The following is a 14,549-nucleotide window of genomic DNA, read 5'->3' as shown; positions in this document are numbered from 1 at the left end:
TATGGGTGGGAAATTATTTCACACACAAAAAATGTGAGATTAAACACCCTATATACAATTCACACTAACACCACACACTATATATTCAAACCACACACACTACACGCACACACTATATAGACTTACATTATAGACACTATAAACACAGCACACACTATATAAACAGCACACACTATATAGACTATATGCAGAGCACGCACTATATACACAGCACACACTATATACACAGCACACACTATATACACAGCACACACTATATACACAGCACACACTATATACACAATATACACAGCACACACTATATACACAGCACACACTATATACACTATATACACAGCACACACTATATACACAGCACACACTATATACACAGCACACACTATATACACTATATACACAGCACACACTATATACACAGCACACACTATATACACTATATACACAGCACACACTATATACACAGCACACACTATATATACACAGCACACACTATATACACAGCACACACTATATACACAGCACACATTATATAGACTATATACACAGCACACACTATATACACAGCACACACTATATACACAGCACACACTATATACACAGCACACACTATATAGACTATATACACAGCACACTATATACACAGCACACACTATATAGACTTACATTATGACACACCCACACACACACATAAACACACACACTTACCACAGTCTCTTCCTCTGCGGTGCTTGTCTCTGGCAGCCTCCAGGACCTTAATCATGTGACTGTGACGTCACCACAGGTCCTTCACCCTCTAGTTTCAGTTTTGCCGTTATCAGGCAGCTGCTGGAGATTTAAACAGGAGGGACAGTGCACAGCAGCACAGAGGAGCAGACTGTCAGGGAGACTCCAGCACCTGCCAATCACAATCTCTGACAGTCTGCTCTCTACAGCTGATGTGCTGTGCCCCTGTTCCCTGGGCGCAAATGACTCCCCCTGCACATCCCCCCCTCCTCTTCATCAGCAGCATGTGGGACCGATGACCGCTAGAATGCGGCCGGCAGCAGCCCTGGAGAGTTTTTTTTTACTTGTGTCCGAAACGCCCATTTGAGGATCCGCCACTGGTGTTCTTCACAACTATGTTCGGGATCAGGAGCGAGGTGACGTGGAGGTAGAGACACAGACAGCTTTCCGTGACCCCCACATCAACTGGAATTTAGGGAGACCATCCATCCGTGGAGTACAAGTGAGAGATGCCTTCACTGACTACTTCATGAGTCCCGAAGGTGCAGTGTCCTGACAGGATTCCAGCCGCAGTGATCAGCAGCCCATCCAGGAGTAGGCGAAAGACAATGTTTCTGTTTTTGGGAAGAACATTGTGTGTACGGATCATACATACCCCCCTTAGTACTGTGATGGAAGGTCAAATTGCTTATGTTCTCTGTATTAAACGACACTATGAATTATCAAGCAGGATGCCGGATTATGAAGATATGTATTCTCCATTTTGTAATGATCTCTTTCTGGTACTGCTTGAATCACAAGGGAATAAGTTATTACTTTGTGTTCTTTTTCGTGGCCTTCAATACTGGTAGATAGGAGTCTGGCAAAACGCCTAGACCTGAAATAATCATTATATTTCCAATTAATTATTTATCTCAGTTTTTTACACATATATATGAAGTCACCACATACACTTATGAAAACCTCCTACATTTCTATTGTTTGTAGGCCAGGATTTGCAGGTGTTAGAAAGATCACGTGACCTCAGTGGGAAGGTACCCTATGACGTATTTTCAGTCTACGTGTAAAATGTTATGATTGGTTGTTCCATGAGAGGTAACACCCTGGTTAGAGGGTACGCCCTGAGGGTATATTAACCTATGTATCTTGATAATAAATGAGAATATTGATTGAGACGACAGATTGCTATTGTCTTTATTGATCTCCCGGTGCACTGCTGATACTTCAATTACCATATTTGAATACCACCTGACAAAGCAGAGGGAGCCCATTAGAGCACCCATCCCAAAAGGTGCTACCTGGAAGGGGTTTCTTCGACAGTTATGGTGCCGAACAGCCCGGGACCTCCTAATGAGAATTTTGTTCAAAGTCCACTAATCTGGAAGGACCTGGGGAGTCACTGAAACCAAAACCGCGCGGTAAGTAACAGACTTTATGTTACACCATTTGTTTCAGCCACTCTGTTAAGTCCCTGGAAACGTACTTTGTATATGTAAGTCTCTACAAAGGGGTCCCGTAATAATCAGGTCCTTTGTCAGGATGGTAGTGTGGTTAAATGGATTTACATGGGGGTGTATGTGACAAGTGTGATGAATGTGTGTGTAGTGTGATGCTGAATACATCTGTGAGAAGACATACATATCAAATTGTTGAAACTGTATGGCTCCCAGCCCAGAAGTAATATCCACTTCATAGAAGACGATATACACTCAGTGCAAGGAGGAGCAATTGTGTCTATATTGAATTTGCACTCAATACCATTACCCAGTACAATAGGGAAAACTTTGAATACTGTATTAGAAAATCATTTATATTTTCCTAAATTCACTGCCAAACAGTGATATTGTGTGTAAGGGTCCATAAACCAGTTGTATGCATTGCCAGACTGGCATAAGGTGGGAATCAGTACAGACTGATACATCCGGCATATACACTTTGATGTAAAATAACATCCAAGTAATTAAGTCTGTAGTAGTATAACATCAGACCGCTGGATTGAATACCGTTGTAATATAACATCCTGTATTCATTGAATGACCCTGACACTTACCCCAGATGCCACATGTTTCGGAGTAGTATAACTACCCAGACTAATTACAGTGAAGAACATTGGTATTGGATCAGACCCATAGCCCGTAAAGAAATCATCACCAACATACATAACAGCCCCCTAAACTACAACCCACCGAGTGAACGGCTGAGCGGGGAGGATAACATATATGTTACCAAATATAATTTGCATGTGAAACCATTGCAAAGTGCTAGAGGAAAGAGTTTGGGATATATGCTACATCACAGGCTGTATGAACCAAAAGACACCCCCGGCAGCAAGTGTTCTGCATAAGTGAAAGAGACGAAGGGTTTGTAGAAGTTTGAAATGAATGTGACCAACTCCTGCTTGAATCAATTGAGGTTCATGAATGTAGATTGTGTTGAAGGATTTGCTCTTGTAATTTGTGGATTGGCAGCATTTCCAGCTGACCCCATGGTCAGAGGGCGTAGGGTAGTCTCCGGAAAACTCCCCAGCTCCAAACAGACAGGCCTTAGTCTGTTGACAGATATCTCAGACAATCTATCTTACCGTTTCAGAAAGACTATCAATATCAAAAGTCGTTCCTTCAGACTATTCTAGCAGTGGGATATCATTTTCTCTGATCCCTCACTGTTTTGAACATCAAGAGACCCTGTTGCGTGCTTTCCAGGACCAAGCACCCCCTCAAGAGCAAGCAGAATGGGAGGAGAGAGGTGCAGCAATAGGTCTAGGACAGTTGAGGCATCTTAATTCTAAGGTTTGCCTACCAAGAGCACTGTATCCAATGATGTGTGCCCTAGCCCATGGGAAAACACACTGTTCAAAGGGAGCTATGAGCCAGCTAGTGTTACAGACATGGCATGCTCCAGGTTTTCAAAATGCAGCAGCCAAATATACAGAGGGCTGCATGACATGTGCACAACACAACCCTGGTAAAACCACCAAAACACCAGCTAAACACACTCCTAAGTCCTACTACCCCTTTCAGCGATTACAGGTGGACTACATACAACTACCTAAGGTGGGAATGTACCAATATGTACTTGTTTGCACGGATTTATTTTCAGGATGGCCAGAAGCTTTTCCAGTGGCTAAAGCAAATGCAGATACCACAGCAAAAAAACTGATAGCTGAGGTAGTGTGCCGCTATGGAGTACCAGAGACAATTGAAAGTGACAGAGGTACTCACTTTACCCAAGAACTATTGAGGAACATATTAAAAAGCCTTGGGATAGAACAAGCATTTCACACTCCCTATCACCCACAAAGCAGTGGTAAGGTAGAAAGACTAAATGGAACTTTGAAATTAAAAATCCAGAAGGCCATGAATGAAACTTCTTTACCGTGGACACAATGTCTACCCCTGGCTTTATACTCTGTAAGAACCACACCAAGAGGGAAGGATAAACTTTCTCCCTATGAAAGACTGCATGTACTAATGTTATCCCCATATTAAGTGTCGCTGATGCATCATTACCCAATTTAATAGACCAATAAAGCAACGAAACCTGTTTCTTGGAGAATGTGGGAATGGCCACAGCTTTATTTAACACAACCAAACATTTTTGTATCACATGGCCCTGAAGTAACCACTTAATTTATTCACATCTCCTGTGATGCCGCCCACTGTGAAGCGGCGCGCATGTAGGTTCTTCTCCGGATTTTACTCTTCAGAGCCTATCTCCGCCTGCTGTGACATCTGAAAAAACAGAAAAACCACAGAAACACGCCTACGCAAAGAAAAAAGCAAGAAGCTGACGAGCCATAAGAGACATGGCATAGAAAAGCAAAGAAATTAAAAGACAGAGAACACCATAACTACACACCCAAATTTTACCTAAAGAGGGAGGGCGGGAGGGACGTTTGCAGCTCCAGCAGGTAAGATGGTGAACTGCCCTTGACCTCAACTATTTATCTGCTCCTAACCCCTCCTCCATCCCCTTGTCCCACCAATCCCTGCTCCTGATTTTTCCCGCACTTTTCCCCCCCTTCTTTCCCCCTATCACATACAGTCCCAGGCACTTTCTCTATTTGATTTAGTGCCTCAAGACTGCATGTACTAATGTTATCCCCATATTAAGTGTCGCTGATGCATCATTACCCAATTTAATAGACCAATAAAGCAACGAAACCTGTTTCTTGGAGAATGTGGGAATGGCCACAGCTTTATTTAACACAACCAAACATTTTTGTATCACATGGCCCTGAAGTAACCACTTAATTTATTCACATCTCCTGTGATGCCGCCCACTGTCAAGCGGCGCGCATGTTGGTTCTTCTCCGGATTTTACTCTTCAGAGCCTATCTCCGCCAAGGAAGATACCGCGAACACCTACGCGGTACTCCGACCACCCCCACCACACAATGCCAAACCAGCCTCCACTCCATCTTGCAGACCCGACAGCATGATGTCGATCCCAATGTCATTTAAATGAACGCCGTCAGATAACAATAAGTCCCCATTGTCACCTTCCAACATCAAATGACGAATTGCTACCCCCCCAATGGAACGAACAAACCTGGAAATACGAACATTCAACAGCCGTCTTGACCGCTCGATGGCCACAGCACTTCTAGCTCCTCGCCAATGAGTTTGTGCAATCACCTCGGACCAAACAATCACACAATCAGAAAAAAGCTGTTTGAAATGACCCAAATCAGGCTTGATAAGGGACAATAACTCAGACAATTTCACATTTCCCAAATCATTTCCCCCAACATGTATAACGAGCACAATTGGACCGCGGCATTCCCGACTAACTTCAACTATTAACGGCAACAGCTGAACCCACCTCAGCCCACTGATACCTTTCCAGTGCACCTCGGCCGATGACACCCCAAGACTGAGGCCTAAAGGCCGATACTCAACCCGACGAGCTGCCCAGAAAATAAAAGAATGGCCAATTATCCATACTTGCGGCCGATGTTCTGAAATGACAAGGAAAGAATCAAAACAACACCAGATCCGGACTCACATAGGACCTATAACAAGTTGAACTCCACCTACCCAGACGTTTAATATCTTCCTCCCCCATACCTAAAGCATTAGCCTCCGTGGCTGCCCCTATTCTAAACGAATGAGTCCCAAACTCAGAAGGATCAACGCCCAAATGCTCCAAACAAGACTTAAGAACGGCTCCAAATTGAAATCGAGTAAGCGGCAAAGAATTAGAATGTATCAAGAAAGGAACCCCATCAGCTCGAAAAGACAAAAACTCACGCACCAAACGAACTGGACAGAATTCACCACCCAATGAATTCACACACAACCAAACACCAACGCCCATCTGATCAGTCTTGGACCGTCTCACACATACCCGAACCACTTTTTCCTCCAATAAAACATCCGCAAACAGAAGACCCCCAAACCGCTTTGCACTCGGTGACACCAATTCGCTCACCTGCAATGCTGCGAAAAAGGCCAAAGAAAAAGCAGTACGCAGCAAAACAGACTCATAAGGATCAAAGCAAACTGCCAGAACAACCGTCAGAATCCTTAGTAATAAAGCATACGTAATGGGCCTCCTAGCATCCTTCACAATATGCTCCTTCTTCCACCCCTTCAATGCCTGTCTAATAACAAACATTTTAGTCACATCAGTACAACCCCACAACTTCAACATAAACGCAATACCAGTCAAACCTTTTGAAACCGTGTACACCGAAGAACCATTAGTACGCATCCGAGACAAATACTCCAACGTAACCTCATAATGCTGCTCATCATTTGTAGGAAAAACCCCGCCAGATAATTCCAACCACTCCGCCCAAGACTTATTATGGCTCCGCCATGTACCTGGTACCACAGAACCTTGAACTAGCCGGGCAAGTTCCCCTCGACCAGGGCTCATAAGTGATCCGGGCAACGCTCCCCTTCCAGCCGTGCTCCCGGGTGAAGCTCCCGAAAGACCCCCATCTGCAAACGAGATAAGGCATCTGCGATTTTATTCTCAACACCCGGCACATGTGTGGCCCGAAACCAAATGTTCCATTGCATGCAACGTAGAACTAGATGCCTAAGTAACGCCAAAACCAGCAATGATCCAGAAGACAAATTGTTAACAGCCTGCACCACTGCCATATTGTCCGTCCAAAAACGTATGCGACTATTCAACATCTTTGAACCCCACAATTCCACTGCAACCACAATGGGAAAGAGTTCTAAAAGTGTCAAATTCAATGTCAGACCCATACTACTCCAGCCCACAGGCCAACGTGCAAAACACCACTCCGCTCCAAAAACCGCACCGAAACCGACACTGCCAGCAGCATCTGTGAACAGCTGTAACTCAAAACTGGAAACCTCCTCAGACTGACAAATCTCCCTACCATTAAAAGATCGCAAAAAAGTCTGCCACACACGCAAATCATCTTTCATTTGCCTAGTGACACGAATGAAATGATGTGACCGCGAAATACCCCTAGTCGCCAATGATAGGCGTCTAGAGAAAACGCGACCCATGGGAACGATCCTGCAAGCAAAAACCAGCAACCCTAAGGGTATGTTCACACGGCCAAATTTCAGACGTATACGAGGCGTATTATGCCTCGTTTTACGTCTGAAAATATGGCTACAATACGTCGGCAAACATCTGCCCATTCATTTGAATGGGTTTGCCGACGTACTGTGCAGACGACCTGTTATTTACGCGTCGTCGTTTGACAGCTGTCAAACGACGACTCGTAAAAATACAGCCTCGTCAAAAGAAGTGCAGGACACTTCTTTCAGACGTTTTTGGAGCTGTTTTCTCATAGACTCCAATGAAAACAGCTCCAAAAACGAGTTGGTAAAAAAATGAGTTGGTAAAAATGCGAGTTGGTAAAAAACGTCTGAAAAGCAGGGTCTGTTTTCCCTTGAAAACAGCTCTGGATTTTCAGACGTTTTGGTTGACTACGTGTGAACATACCCTTACAGTGACTGAAGATGCTTCAGGGTAACCTTTTTTGACAAAACAAATTTGTCAATGGTAGAAAGCAAACGCGCAAGCTTGTCATCAGGTAATTTGAAAACCATCTCTTGCGTATCAATTTCAATACCCAGAAATGACAAAATCGTGGCCGGACCAACCGTCTTGTCCTCCGCTATCGGGACACCAAATTCAGACATTAAAACTCGAAAGGTTTTCAGCAAATAACCACATATTCCTGAAACAAATAAAAAGTTGTCTAAATAATGAATGGCTGAAGAAATACCTGTCTTGAAACAAACTGTCCATTCCAGAAAGGAACCAAAAACTTCAAAATAGTAACATGAGATGGCACAACCCATAGGCAAACACATGTCTACAAAAAAACGCTCATCTAAACGACATCCCAACAAATGGAAACAGGCAGGATCCACAGGCAACAAACGAAAAGCTGACTCTATGTCCGATTTAGCAAGCAAGGCACCTACGCCTGCCTCCCGTACCAACCGCACAGCCACATCAAAAGACGTGTAAGACACTGCAGCCTCATCTCTGGAGATCCCATCGTTGACCGAATCCCCACGAGGGAAGGAAAGGTGATGAATCAACCTAAACTTCCCCGGTTCCTTTTTGGGGACCAAGCCAAGAGGAGAAACCCGTAAATTCGTATAAGGTGGCTCCCCAAAGGGGCCCGCCATCCTGCCTAAAGACACTTCATTCAGCACTTTTTCCCGTGCAAAACACATGTTTTCTTTCACCGATTTTAAAATTATCTGACAACATCAAAACCGAAGAAAAAACATGCGGAATGAAAAAACCTTCACTGAAGCCCCGACCTAACAGGTCTGCTTCCTGTCTCTTGGGATACCTGGCGAGCCACGGCTCCATCGCGAGAGCGCTCACCGGAGTTCTCCGCTGCACCGACAGGACCCACCTTGGAAGGTTGTTTTGCCCGTCGGAAACAGCGAAGCGCGGAATGGGCACCCCCGCAGATGGAGCACTCATGACGAAACTTGCAGGAAGAACCTGCAATGTCCCTCATTGTAGAGCCAACATGCTCCTGTTGGGCGCTGCGCCGCAATACCGGGTGCTGAACCCGAAACTGCGGCTCTTGCCTGAAAGGGCCGAGCCTGCTTTTGAGCCAAAATTAGCTGTAACCACACTTCCGTCGCCTTCGACGCCCAACCAATGTCAGGCGTCATAGCCAACCGACGGCGAAATTCATCGTCATATCTCCACCAAGCTGCACCTCCGTGCAATTTGTGGGCACTGAATATAGTGTCTACATACACAAACAGTTCGGCCCCTTTTTCCGGAAAACGTTCACAAATTACATGAGCCAAGGTAGAAAAACCCTGGAGCCAATTGCCAAAAGTTTTCGCAACTTTTACCTTTTTCTCCGAACCTCTTTCGAAAACACGCTCCTTATCTATCGTCACATGATCGACCGACACCAAGGACCAAACATCCACAAAGTCATGTGCCCATATCTTGTCCTTGATCTCGGCCGACAGGTGAGTACCTAAAGGAGCAACACCACAAAACAGCAAATCACGGAATGTCAAGCCAGACATACTGGCCGCCCGCTCAGGCGGAGGCTGAGCCTCCCCTGGCGAAACCAACGGAACCGAAGCTCCGCCTTTTGTACACAAACCATCCAACAAGCTTTTTAATGCAGAAACTAAATCAATAGCAGATAAATCACCCTTAGGTAGCCATGCGTTCCCACATGGAGACTCACCGGAGAATGGCGTCCTCGTCACTTCCGAGGGTGCATCAACTCTCCCAGATACCGGAACCACAGACAGATCCCCACCAGGTGGACAGGCTGAGACGACTTCTGTAACTGGAACCAGCGAAGACGAATGACGATCCCTGTGCTCCCGACGACGACTCCTCGTGTATCTCCTTCCCGTGCGGCTGGGTGTACTGGCTCCCGACGACGACTGGGACGGCGAAGAAGATGCTGTATTGGAAGACACACTCCTACTCCGGGAACGGCGACGTCTCTCAACCTGATGGCGTGGACGCCGGTGACCACCACGACGATGTCCTCTCCCATGCCGTCTCCTTCGCCGTCTGCGTCTCGCCGACACCGCACCTGGAAGAGAAAACTCAGAAAGAGAAACTGGCAAATCACGTTGCTCCGCAGACTGCCCGCACGGCAACAGATCACTGCTACCACACGACAATCCACCCAGCAAACTCCTCTCATTCACAGTGCCTGTGCCTGGTAACCACAGGCCACTCACCAGCTCTCTCCCCAGGTCTGTGTCATTTCCAGAACCACCAGCAGGTGGCAGCAACTGCACACCTAACCTGCTGGTGCCTGAGGCCTGCGTCTCTGCTCTCCTGAGACCGCCCCCTCCAGCTCCCCTCTCAACCACGGCCTGCTGTGAGAGGGAGAAAGCTGTCGGGCCGGGAAGAAGAACCAGCGGTGCACTAATAACGGCCCCGGCTTCTGCGGCTGCTTGCGGCCTTGCACTGCCTGCAGCCCGGATGGGGAGAACTGCAAAAGCTCCCCCAGCCAGGGGAGTGGGTGGCACGACGTCGGGACCGGGTGAAGGGGAGAGCAGGCGACGGCGCCTCCGTCTTGCTCCTGAAGAGCGAACGGTGCCGGCCCGCCTCTGGGTGGCTGAAGGTGGACTGGGGCTCAAACGGGGAGGAGGCCGAGAAACCCGGCGCGGCCTACCTCTAACTGCTGACGCCGACGGGACTCCACCGCTGCTGACACAGACGACCGCCGCAGGTAACACCTCCTGCCTGCGATCCCCTGCCAGGAACACCTCCAGCCAGCTTGTACCCTCCGTGGCAACCCGCTGTGCCACCTGCCTCATCAGCTCATCCGCCATCTGCACTCCGGAAAACACCCTGGACCGCAGAGGAAGATCTCTCACAGGACCAGACGTCTGACGTTTGCAGCTCCAGCAGGTAAGATGGTGAACTGCCCTTGACCTCAACTATTTATCTGCTCCTAACCCCTCCTCCATCCCCTTGTCCCACCAATCCCTGCTCCTGATTTTTCCCGCACTTTTCCCCCCCTTCTTTCCCCCTATCACATACAGTCCCAGGCACTTTCTCTATTTGATTTAGTGCCTCAATATTGTTTAGAAATATGCCAAAGACAGGACTGTATTTTCCTCAGCAGTTACAAAACCATTATGACAATATGACCACATACTTGGCTGCCCTACACAAGCAACTGGAGAGGACACATAAACTAATCCTTTCTTCTATTCCAGATCCAAACTTTCTTTCAGGTACCCACTCACTACAACCTGGAGACTGGGTGGTAACAAAGATACACAACAGGAGCAGTCTGGAACCAAGGTACAGCCAACCAGTAGAAGTACAGCTGGTCACCGCCACATCAGTGAAGCTCCAAGGACGAGCCAATTGGATACATGCAAGCCATTGCAAAAAGGTTATCAGCCCAGATGACGTCGCCTCGATCGATGATGTTGCCCTTGGCAGGGTTGGTGTTGATGTTGCCCCTCGTGGGGACGATGACTCAAGTTCTCAAGGAGGAAGTGGACAATAAATTCATAAAGCATCATCAAATTATAACAGCATTAAAAAACTTATCTGATTGTTGGATATGTACACACAGTCCTATAAGTTCAAAATCCATGCCATACATGGCTGTGCCCCTTAGTGAGAAAGAACTTCTTAACACTACATGTTGGGATCCCTCAAAGGTAAAGGATAACACAAAAAGGTATACATGGTCTAATATCAGTGTGCCCTTACCCATAGCAGGATGGATGGAGGATCCCTGGTGGCAGGTAAATCTAACCCTGATACCTGGTAAGGCACTGATTCTCACACAAAAGGAAAATGGAAAATGGGTCCCTAAAAATGTCACTAAAACACTGACACTAGGTGAGATCCCCATAAAAGGCATAAAGATAAGCTTCAATAAAACCCAACAGACCTCAGATGTATTTAGACCAAGTCTGGTAGAACGGTACATACATAATGGTAGTTGGGAATATGGCCATTTCTTCCCTTCAGGAAGTAAGACTGATTGTAATCGTTATCCAGGGTATATTGAAGAAACAGACTTACAAGGAAATGAAACTATGTATTGTGGATCCACAGGAGTATACCATGGGTCTTTGGGAACAAATTGTCCTTGGTGTGTATTACAGCAGTCTTTTCCCTTAGTTCATTTTGCTGATATGTTAACCCTAGGAAGTATGCAATGGTTTGACCTTCCCCATGATATATATATAGTGTGCGGACATAATGCATATAAATGGATCCCGCAGACTACCACAGGTACCTGTACCCTAGCTAGGTTACAGTCTGCTACCTGGACATGGGACAAGGATGCACTTCCTTATGATAAAGTACCAAAACATATGCTGTACAAAAGGGAGGGAAAGCAAAAAGCCCACCCATTGGTACACTTACCTTGGCACACCAAGTTAGGATATGCTCTATCCATCTTTGGAGGACCAATTAGAAATGCACATAACATAGAAAAACTAGCAGAGTTGTTTGACAATATGACTGAATTAATATTTGATGCTTTAAATGTATCTTCGGTACTTACCCGACAGCTTATTACTGTTACTAACCAACATACACTTGTACTAGATTATTTAACTGCAAGTCAAGGGGGTATGTGCCAGATAATGGGTCCTGCATGCTGTCATTATATAGATCCCCAAGGGACAGTACAGATTAAACATGATATTGAACAAGCAAAGCAATTAAAGGAGGAATTTAGGAAAGCCAATTCTGAAGAAGATTGGAACCTAGATTGGCCAGACTGGTTGTCATGGCTGAACCCGGCCTCATGGTTCAGAGGCATTGGAGGATGGGCTGCAGGACTCATGCAAGGCGCTTTACATATATTACTCATAATATTGATTATATACGTTTTTGTTAAATTAGTAGCATGTCTGATACCTATGCTATGTAAGAAGGCTAAGAAAATTGTCTATCATAAGCCGAAACCTTTTAATCAACAATACCCTATGTCACAGGGATTTTATGCACAAGGCCAGAACCTGGTGAATGGGTGAACACCCCACCATGTAACACTAAGTGTGTGTTCATTTATTAAAGCTTTGCCGTTTATATCTTATATACATGTTAGGACTTTTATACAGGGCATGTTGTTATTGTTATCACCATAAAAAATATTGACAAAGGTAGGGTCCAACAAATCCAAGCAGCTGTGCAGACGAGCAACTACGGGACTTGTCAATGCACTGACGGGACCCTATACCCAAACCTGAACTTGGTGATAGCATTATATTATTAGTAGTGGCCCTATTCACTATTTTGTTTGAAGTTTATAATCAGATCATTTTTAATCTCTGTATTTTAATATGAGAAAAAGGGGGGTTTGTGATGGAAGGTCAAATTGCTTATGTTCTCTGTATTAAACTACACTATGAATTATCAAGCAGGATGCCGGATTATGAAGATATGTATTCTCCATTTTGTAATGATCTCTTTCTGGTACTGCTTGAATCACAAGGGAATAAGTTATTACTTTGTGTTCTTTTTCGTGGCCTTCAATACTGGTAGATAGGAGTCTGGCAGAACGCCTAGACCTGAAATAATCATTATATTTCCAATTAATTCTTTATCTCAGTATTTCACACATATATATGAAGTCACCACATACACTTATGAAAACCTCCTACATTTCTATTGTTTGTAGGCCAGGATTTGCAGGTGTTAGAAAGATCACGTGACCTCAGTGGGAAGGTACCCTATGACGTATTTTCAGTCTACGTGTAAAATGTTATGATTGGTTGTTCCATGAGAGGTAACACCCTGGTTAGAGGGTACGCCCTGAGGGTATATTAACCTATGTATCTTGATAATAAATGAGAATATTGATTGAGACGACAGATTGCTATTGTCTTTATTGATCTCCCGGTGCACTGCTGATACTTCAATTACCATATTTGAATACCACCTGACAAAGCAGAGGGAGCCCATTAGAGCACCCATCCCAAAAGGTGCTACCTGGAAGGGGTTTCTTCGACAGTACACACTATGTGTTGGAACAATGTAGCATGCCGGAAGCTGCGTACAAACTGATGAAATATTACAACTGTTGGTTTTGAAAATCTGCAGTAATGGTGGAAATATCCGAGCACATACAAATATGTGTGGTGTCAACTCGTCAGAGAATGTGACTTGCTTTGGTTTGTCCGTGTGTCCCTGTGTGTTTGTGCTAATGTTGTTGGTCATGAAAAAAAAATGTTCCAGGCAATAAAACTTTTGAAACACTTTACTTGGCGCATTACTTTGCATTTCAGCAATTACAGCATTGCATAAACTGCTATGTCAAGCAACACTAAAAAACCAAGGTTACAAACCGGCCAAACATAAGTACATAACATCTGTCCTAACACAACACAAATAAAGGGGCTACATTTGGGTGAAACGGGGAGGAGAGTCATAATTTGAAGGTGGCGATAATTGGGGGGGAAATGTTGGAGATAATTTTGTCTGAAGGCAGAGGTTGTGTATTGGGAGGGTGGATAACGGTACATTGTTTCCATGAACTGGGATGCAGCTGAGGGAATCGCTGTGGAGGGCGTGGGGTGTGGTGTCTCCGTCTGGGTGTACGCATTTACAGGTCGTGGGCTCTGGGGCATTGTGGAGGATGGCTCCCTAACGCCAGTGGCCCTATGGAGGTTGAAGACCAGCTCCTCCAGGGGTGGGAGTGGGACTGCGATCTCGAAGGCTACCCCCGCGGCTAGAGTGTAAGCCATGTAAGTGTGGCCAACATGCCGTCGCATCTGGCGGCAGCGAGATGCAACGGTGTAGCCAAAAAAATCACACTACAGCCAAGTCTAAGGACGTCGCTATCGTCCGAAACGCGTAGGCTTTACAGGATTATTCCTCCCATTACC

At 45.5% G+C, this 14,549-nt stretch overlaps 1 long non-coding RNA gene across 1 annotated transcript; it reads left to right on the top strand.

Annotated features, from left to right (window-relative positions):
- Positions 1 to 990: 990 nt before the first annotated feature.
- On the top strand, positions 991 to 13,531 carry LOC142659473 (uncharacterized). Its single transcript, XR_012850333.1, has 2 exons — positions 991 to 2,141; positions 10,905 to 13,531. It is a non-coding gene; the product is annotated as an uncharacterized LOC142659473 (long non-coding RNA).
- Positions 13,532 to 14,549: the final 1,018 nt, after the last annotated feature.

Source organism: Rhinoderma darwinii, chromosome 8 (assembly GCF_050947455.1).
Source record: "Rhinoderma darwinii isolate aRhiDar2 chromosome 8, aRhiDar2.hap1, whole genome shotgun sequence".
In the NCBI taxonomy this organism is placed as follows: Eukaryota; Metazoa; Chordata; class Amphibia; order Anura; family Rhinodermatidae; genus Rhinoderma; species Rhinoderma darwinii.
The sequence above is the reverse complement of the archived record's forward strand: the minus strand, read 5'-3'. Positions and strand labels throughout refer to the sequence as shown.